The 8,556-nt window shown below is 42.4% G+C and overlaps 1 pseudogene; it reads left to right on the top strand.

The window, feature by feature from the left end:
- Positions 1–349: 349 nt before the first annotated feature.
- LOC137731526 (flowering-promoting factor 1-like protein 1) lies at positions 350–1,168 on the top strand (annotated as a pseudogene).
- The last annotated feature ends 7,388 nt before the right edge of the window (positions 1,169–8,556 follow it).

Below are 8,556 nucleotides of genomic sequence, written 5' to 3'. Positions count from 1 at the left end.
CCAGATTCAAAGGAATTGAGCCCACTCATCAAATGATCTGGACCATTGAAATTTGATCCAACGGTTACAACAGAAGGTCCTCTAAAAGTTATAATAATTGTAGCCATTAGATCAATTTTCAATGGTCCCGATCATTTGATCCTTGAGCTCAGTTTCTTTGGATCTGGAGGGGATGCGATTCCCGTACAAAGACTCCCCCACAATCAAGTGGAACCTACACTACTATACCCACATCCAAACATGCCCATATGTAATTTCATCTCTCCAAAATTTAACCTCACGACACTTCATTTTACCTATAAATACACGTACTCTACATCCCAAACTCATACAAACAACACATTCTCACTCCTCCCTACGAGCTTTTTCCTACTTAGTTGGTTAACCTTCTCATCACCAAACATGTCTGGGGCTTGGGTTTTCAAGAATGGCGTCGTCCGGTTGGTGGACGGGACGGATTCCTTGCAAGGCTCCAACGCCCGGCCGCGTAAGGTGCTCGTCCACACTCCAACTGATGAGGTCATCAGCTCTTACGCCGTGCTTGAACGCAAGCTGTCCACGCTCGGTTGGAAGTGATACTACGACGATCCGGACCTTCTTCGGCTCCACAAACGATCCACCCTCGAACTCATCTCTCTCCCCATGGATTTCAACAATTTCAAGTCCATGCACATGTATGACATCGTTGTTAAAAACCGTAATGTGTTTGAAATGAGGGACACGTAGTCCTTGGACTAGTTTGTGCAGCGTGCTGGAAGTGTTTGTGTTGACTTTGGTTCTGTGTTCATTTGTGTGCGTTTGTATGTTTCTGCAGGTTGATTTTTGGTTTGGTTTGGTTAGGGTTTAGGGAAAGCTAATTAATTAAAGTAGTCGAAGGGTTTGTTTGGTGATTGACTGTTGGATAATACTCTGACAGTCTGTATAAATTGTTATCATTATGCAATAAAAATTGGGTCTTGACTGTTGTGTTGTGTTCTTTGTTCCACAACGCACTCTTGTTTCCTTGGGAGAAAATCAAAACAGACAGCAGTTTCACTCCCTTTATTAATAAACCTTTACCAAAAAGATAGACGAATTTCAGTAATGTTTTTAGAGAGGTAAAGTCCACAGAAGATGCTTTGGCTTCTCTTGGTCACTCCCTGCAATCTCCGATCGCGTGTGCATGCATGGAATCATGATTTTCGGTCTTCCTTGATCGTTCTGGCTGTAGTTATGGCAGGAGCTGGTAGATTAAGAACATTTATTCTTGTATATGAAGTCATAGGTTTAATTCCTCCTTCCCATAATATTAAAATATTGTTTGTACATAAAAGAGCTAGATTAATCCAAAATATTCGAAATAACTATATGTTCCACAAATATCTTGCGGATGAAAAAAATTGATCTAAAAGGTTGGAAGTGATGAGGAATTTGATTTGGCATTATATGTAGCATTCTTGGCTTTGATGGATGCCTTGTTGACTGGACTAAGAGAGGAAAGGGTAACGCCTACTCACTTAATTTGCTTTGTATTCTTTCATGATCTGTAAGATGTGTCTAAGATCTTTTATTTATTCGTTCAATACAACGAGATATTTTTATTAAGTAATAAGTCAGTCATAATAATTTGGTTAAAACATGTATTGGTGAGAAATAAATTTAAAATATTTAACTTACAAATAAATAAATAAAATAATATTAAATTATATATATATATATATATATATCACAAGTTTTATCAACATAGACATGCAGTGTTTTATGATGAAATTTTTCTTCGTGACTGAATATCAATTTTATCAATTTTTTATTTACGACCATTGCGGTTTATCATGAATTCACGAAAGGCCAAAATCATTTGGGCATACGAAAAAGTGGATTACCTCCGGCCAACCATTTGCTTTGCTTACCAACAACGTGGTGCCGCAACGTGTATAATTACAAGTGGCAGGGTCCATCCACTCAGTAAACTGATGCAAAATGCCGAAACTACCCTGTTCAAAAAGAACAAGTGAAGGCACATTATAGGGTTGTCATAGGGCCAAAAGTGGAATAATAAAGCCAGGCATGCATAAGAAGCCAAGCAACCGGCATAATTTGGGTGACACAAAAACAAGACTCTCTTAAAATATCTTAGAGAAGTGTTATTGGTACTTCAAAATTTTCATTCTACACTTCTTAGACCATCTCTAATGGTTGGGCTAAAAGCCAAATTTTTTTAGCCCGGAAAATTTAGCTTTTAGCCCAGAAACAGCTTTTCTGCTCAAACTGTTCTAGCCTAAAATTTTGGCCCGGGATTATTAAAGAATGAACTTAGGCTATTTTTTTTGTTAAATTAAATTTAAAAAAAATATATATATGTAGACTATCATAAATTAATTTTACGAACATTTTAATCTTAAAAAATTTAAATTCCGATAAATATTGGGTAGAGTCCACTCCGATTTCTGAGCTAAATTTTGGGGGGAATTTGGCATTGGTTTAGCATTTAGCATTTAGCCCAAAATTTCCCATTGGGTTGGAGTGGGTTTGGGGGGAAATTTTTGGGGGTAATTTGGCTTTTAGCCCACCATTGGAGTTGGTCTTACAAGTGTATTTTTTTTTCCTAAGAGCAACTCCAGCGTGGGAGCCCTCCCCCCAGGCTATTCACTATTTAATCCACCTAATGAACAGTAACTGCCCTTAATGAACAGTAACTGCCTTTTGCATCTCCACCGTTGCACTTGAATAGCCCTGGCACTAGGCAATAAAATAATAGTATTTTTTTTATTTAAAAAATAATAGTATTTTTTTTTCACAAAACTTGTCTTAACAGTTGCATCTCCACCGTTGATTTCATTTGCTGCTGCTGCCTTTGTCTCTGCCGAAGTGGGTCGACGGAACCCTTTTGTCCTCCCCCACTGGCTTCCTCCGCCAAGCATGCATCCAATATCACCCCAATTCCTCCCACCCTCTGCAGTGCCGAGCTATGGAGCTCTGCTTCAGTGTGGCTCTGGAGCGGTTGCTCACTGCCCAAAACATGAGTCTCGGCATGGAGCCCCCCATCTCTAATGCTCTCGTGGCCGCCTTGAAGCGAGCTCAGGCTCACCAGTGCCATGGCTGCCCCGAACAGCAGCAGCAACCTCCGTGGCCTTCAAAAAGCGTGGAGACGTCGTCCTGACGTTAGATTGCCTTCGGGCGCTCGGGCTGGCACGAATCGACGGGCCTGGCACTCGAGCCTGCTCGGGCTCCCTCGCCAGCCAATGCTGGACTTCCTCCCTCGGGCAATCCAGCCCTGTTCCGGAGCCCGTCCCTCGAGCAGGAGCTCCCGCTGGAGCTGCTCTAATATAGAAAATTTGGAGTGTATAATGAGATTTTTGAAATATTAATAACAATTCTCATATCTTATCTGGATTTAGCAAAACCAACTTTGACTCAAAATGGAAATTTTGCCAAATATGGAAATATACATGTCAAATACCACAAAATTTGTTTTGAGTATTGACTTGGTAGCAATGCTTGACTATGTAAAAATTAATAACCATAATGTACATGTGGGCAATAGATAAAATATTTGGTTGTTATAAGTTGGTTATATGGATTAATTTTGTTAAAAACTGGTGTAATATAAGAAAGGTAGTATTGTAATCCTGTTATAGTTAGTTTTACTACAAAAACAAACTTGTAAGGCATTTGCTATTCATCTTGTAATTTCTTTCAAAATATTCAATATAAAAGCTTTCGCTTTCTTTCTTCTCTCTAAGCTTCTCTTAAATTTCTCATAAGGTTTTCCTTTGATTTCCATAGTTAATATGGTATCATCTCCGGAAATGGTTCATCACCGATCCGATGCTGACTTGTTCAGCTGCTATTGATGCTTGAGTGATTCGTATTGGTGTTGTAAGTTGCTGCAATTCATCAGAGTTGTTCTTGCTGTTGTGGATGTAAATTTCTTCCTCCTTATTCTTGGACAAAATTGCACCTACAAAACAAATAACACCTTAGGTCAAGACCAAGAGCCTCAGGCGCCCACGATGAATTTTGGGGGGGTAGGGGGTGTGGCTTTGGCCAAAGTTAGAATTTTGAGGGAAAAGTGTTTAGAGAATTTAGTAAGAGAATTGGAGTTAAGTTTTGGAGAGAATAAGGGGGTTTATATAGGGGTGTGGCCGGCTCCCTTGGGAGAGGAAGGACCGACCACTTGGATGATTTTGTGGGTTAGGTTCTTGATTTGTAGCTAATTAGTAAATTAATTGAATAATAAATCAATTAATTAGCTAATTAAGGAATGATTTGGAGGTTACCTTGTGGAGAAGATTTGATGAAGATGGTTGAAATAGGTTTTGAATAAATATGTATTTTGGACACTTTTAACTTGATTAAGGGATGATTGCCGACTGCTCGTGCGTAGGAGTTCTGGTATTAATCTAGGGTAATTTTGTCCTTTTCACCCTAGAATCCACATGTCGCCTCCATATTTTTCTCGATTATTTTGTGCTCCACAAATGCCCCACACCAGTTGGGCTGCTCGCAAGAAGGGGCAGCAGGTGTAGAGATCTCTAGTTTTGATGCAGATTTGCTTGGTCTTGGAATTAGATTCTTCTAGGAAAAGGAAATAAATCGCCTTCAAAGCCAAAGCCTATTTAAGCCTACCTTAAGTAAGGAATTAAATCAACCTCGGAGGGCAATTATTTATCCCTACAAGAATTAAAGAAAACTAGAAGATATTTGTTCCCCCTCCCCTAGCACTCTTCTTTGCTTACCCGTGCAAATGACCGTCTTCCGTTGATTTCTTTGTCTTCTTCGTGCCGCACCAATGTAAGAAAAACTTAATTATCCTTGTCTTCTTCTTGTGTAGTGCTGCCTCAGGGCAGCCGTCGGGGTGGTGCGGCATGTCGGCTGGTAGGGGCCAGGAGTCGGCTTTGGCTTGGGATAAGGAGGAGGTGTGGCAAGGGCCATCACTTGTACTGCTCGGCTTAACTGAAGCCAAGGACTAGCTTGGCATGGGCTAAGGAGGTGGCGTGGCATAGGCTACGATTTGTGATGCCTCGTTTGAGCTACTTTCCAAAAATGAAAAAATTGCTTGAGTTTGATTTCTCAGTTGTCACAGATGGAGCAATCAAGGATAGAGCTACCAAGATCGAAGCTTTTGAAGATGAAGTGTCAGATAAGCGAAAGTGCGAAGTGGTTGATGCCCTCTAACCATTCGATGCGTAGTTGGTGTTCGAGCATTCGATCTTTTGAGCTATGTGGCCTTCTCTCACTGGAGGGCTTACCCAGATGGGTGTCGGGGAATTAGTTTACCTTCTCGCACTGGAAAGCTTACCCATATGGGTGTCGGGGACTTGGTTTACCCTCTCACACTGGAGAGCAATTAGTTTAACCTTTCGCACTGGAGAGTAGACCTATATTGGTGTCGGGGAATTGGTTTACCTTCTCGCACTAGAAAGCAATTAGTTTAACCTCTCGCACTGGAGAGCAGACCCATATGGGAGTCAGGGAATTGGTTTACCCTCTCGCACTAGAGAGCAATTAGTTTATCATCTCGCACTTAAGAGCTTACCCGATGGGTGTCGAGGAAATGGTTTACCCTCTCGCACTGGATAACATAGAAGTCGTTGTCATGAGTGCAGCTGAGGAAAGTTGGACTGCTAGACAACTGAAATAATCCTCAGAATGCGAGGTCTTGTTTGGCGAACTACTTGTGAAACCCACGTAAAGGTGTAAGTGCAGTGAGCTGCTCCAAGAATTATTACGCCATCATTAGATGTTTCGTTATGTGCCATTTTGAGGCTTGGTTGGCGCGAGCCACAGGGCAAAATCGGCACGGCTAGAAGTCGTGGTGCAAGATTGGCACAGTTATGAGCCATGGTGATATATCAATGGCTGTCGGGAGCCGTGGAACAGATAGGCACGACTATGAAAGTAGAGCTAAGGGTGGCTTGGGCCAGGTTATGCGCAGTAGGAGGAATTGGACCACTAGGTCTGTGATGCTCGGCTACTAGTAATGTGTTGCTTCAATGTTGAATCGTCTGGAATGTTAGGAACAAGACCTACCCCCGGTTTTTGGTAGTTGGGCTAGTGTATCATTCTGGTACTCGTTTACCCTCAGCACGCCATTAGGCTGAGCTGCTACCATTGTCAAAACAGAAGTAATCTTTGTATTCGACAATCTATATGGGATAGTCTCGTCTGCTCAATCTTGTCATTGAAAGATGACCCGCTTATGTTGGTCATGTCTCGTCAGAGCGTTTCGTCAGTAGCTTCGTTACGTTGGAAATCGCGCAATCGTTCGGTTAGGAGCCTCTCAATTTCTTCCTGAATTTATCTTTGTTGGGTAACGGAGCTCTTGGTTGCCCCTGGTCGTGACCTGTTAGTATAAGCTATTCTTCCATGTGTTCGGCTCGTCTATGTCGCAACTGCGGTGCATGTGGTATGTTCTTAGCAGGCGAGCAAGTAACTCACAGGCTGCTGGTTGAAACTTAAGCCGAATTGAGTGACTGTTTCTCTCCGTCCGCTGTGATGCTTACTCCAATGTGAGGTGGAGGATGCTCTTTGCAGGCATTGCTGTGAATGAACATTTTGCCTGAAAGTTCGCTCATGTTGATTATCAGAAGGTGGCCCCAACCGTGCATGTATACTAGTCTGCTAGCCTAGTCGAGAATGCACGCTCTTCCGCGCGTAAAACGGGAGTATCTACTATCTCAAGGGCACAATCGAGAATGTAAACTGCCCCAACGCTCGATTCGTGGCTAGTCGAGTGGCTGCTTGCCAGGACGCTGCTGGAGAGGTTCGTTGTCTGCCCTTATCCTTCTTCGAGACACCTCGTCTGAGGCAAGCTGCATCTTGATACGCTGTAATAGCTGACTCACCAAGGTCGTCTGTTGCACGAGGGCATTTGTCAACTCTATGACTTGTTAGGATAATGTTGTTCACCATGCGGGATGGAAGGGCTTGGACAGAATGCGTCTCCTTGAGTAGCGGAAGTATAGTGGACTCCGGGTGTGAGGTTTGAGTTGGGAAATGTCAAATTCTCAAAGAAATGAAGTGAAAATGCCCCCGGTTTAATCGTCGGCACAAAAATTTGAAGCTGGGACAGTTGAACTAATCTTGGACCGACTTGGGCTACTTGGAAGGTCACGGGAGTAGATTGGGCCGCAAAAGCAGACTAGACCATGGAAGCAGGCTGGGCCACAAAAGTGGGCTGCTCAGCGTGTGGCGCACATGGGTGCGAGGCTAGGGCTCGGCTTGGCAACGCTTTGGATTCGCGTCGGGCTTGAGTGGCTAAGGCCGTCTCACCTTAGGCTTGGGCCCGTGTGGGCATGAATGGGATGGCTTGGGCCGTCGTTGTAACGCCGTAGGCCTTGCCAAGGGTGCCCACCGTGGTGGCTATCGTGGTGGTTGCCACGGTGGTGCCCTGTAGGGGTGGTGCCGCTCCACTCATCGTTGTGTTGAGCCTTGTAGATAGCCGCGGTCCTAATCCTTGAACGTTGGAATTTTCGTTCATCGAGGTTTTCGAATCTCTTGTCCTTGTACTGTTCTTTTACGTTTTATCAAAGAATTTTTAGAAATAAAAATTCCTAGAATAAGAACGTACAAAAAATCTACAAATAAGCAAGGAAACAAAAACCTTAGATGCGAGAGTCTTTTATAAGTGTGTGACTCAACTCTCAATGAAAACACCAATTTGTGGATGCAAATTTCTTCCTCCTTGTTTTTGGACAAAATTGCACCTACAAAACAAATAACACCTTAGGTCAAGGCTAAGAGACTCAAGTGCTCATGATGAATGGGGGGCTTTGGCCGAAGAACCTTCAATGTCAAAGTTAGAATTTTGAGGGAAAAGTGTTTGGAGAATTTAGATAATTTAGTAAGAGAATTGGAGTTGAGTTTTGGACAGAATGAGGGGGTTTATATGAGGGTGTGGCCAACTCCCTTGGAAGAGGAAGGACCGGCCACTTAGATGATTTTGTGGGTTAGGTTCTTGATTTGTAGCTAATTAAAAAGGAATTATTTAGAGGTTACCTTGTGGAGAAGATTTGATGAAGATGGATGAAATAGGTTTTGAATAAATACCTATTTTGGGCACTTTTGACTTGATTGAGGGATGATTGTCCACTGCTCGTGCGTAGGAGTTCCGGTGTTACTCGAGGGTAATTTTGTCCTTTCAACCCTAGAATCCACATATCGCCTCCATATTTTTCTCGATTATTTTTTGCTCCACAGATGCGATTTCTGACGATGTTGTTGGGAACTTTAATTCGTGGGAAGATATCTAGGTTGTCCATGGATTCTGCTATTCTTTCAAGTGTTACTGTTCTTAGCTCTTCATTAGTTTCTTGATTTCGAAGCATATGGCTGATTTCAGCAAATTCTTGATCTGAGTTGTTTTTCATGATTTGGGATGTTTCTGTTAATCTATATATGTTAATTCATATCTACTGCGATTGTTATTATCGTTCTTGTGAAAGTGTGCAAGGGAAATCTGAGCAGAACAAATGGAATGCCAAATTGCCAATGACGGATTCAAAATTAAAAATACACACTAATTGACATTCAAGTACAAATGAAAACCTAATCAAACAAACCCGCCGTAACCCA

Source organism: Pyrus communis, chromosome 4 (assembly GCF_963583255.1).
Source record: "Pyrus communis chromosome 4, drPyrComm1.1, whole genome shotgun sequence".
In the NCBI taxonomy this organism is placed as follows: Eukaryota; Viridiplantae; Streptophyta; class Magnoliopsida; order Rosales; family Rosaceae; genus Pyrus; species Pyrus communis.
The sequence above is the reverse complement of the archived record's forward strand: the minus strand, read 5'-3'. Positions and strand labels throughout refer to the sequence as shown.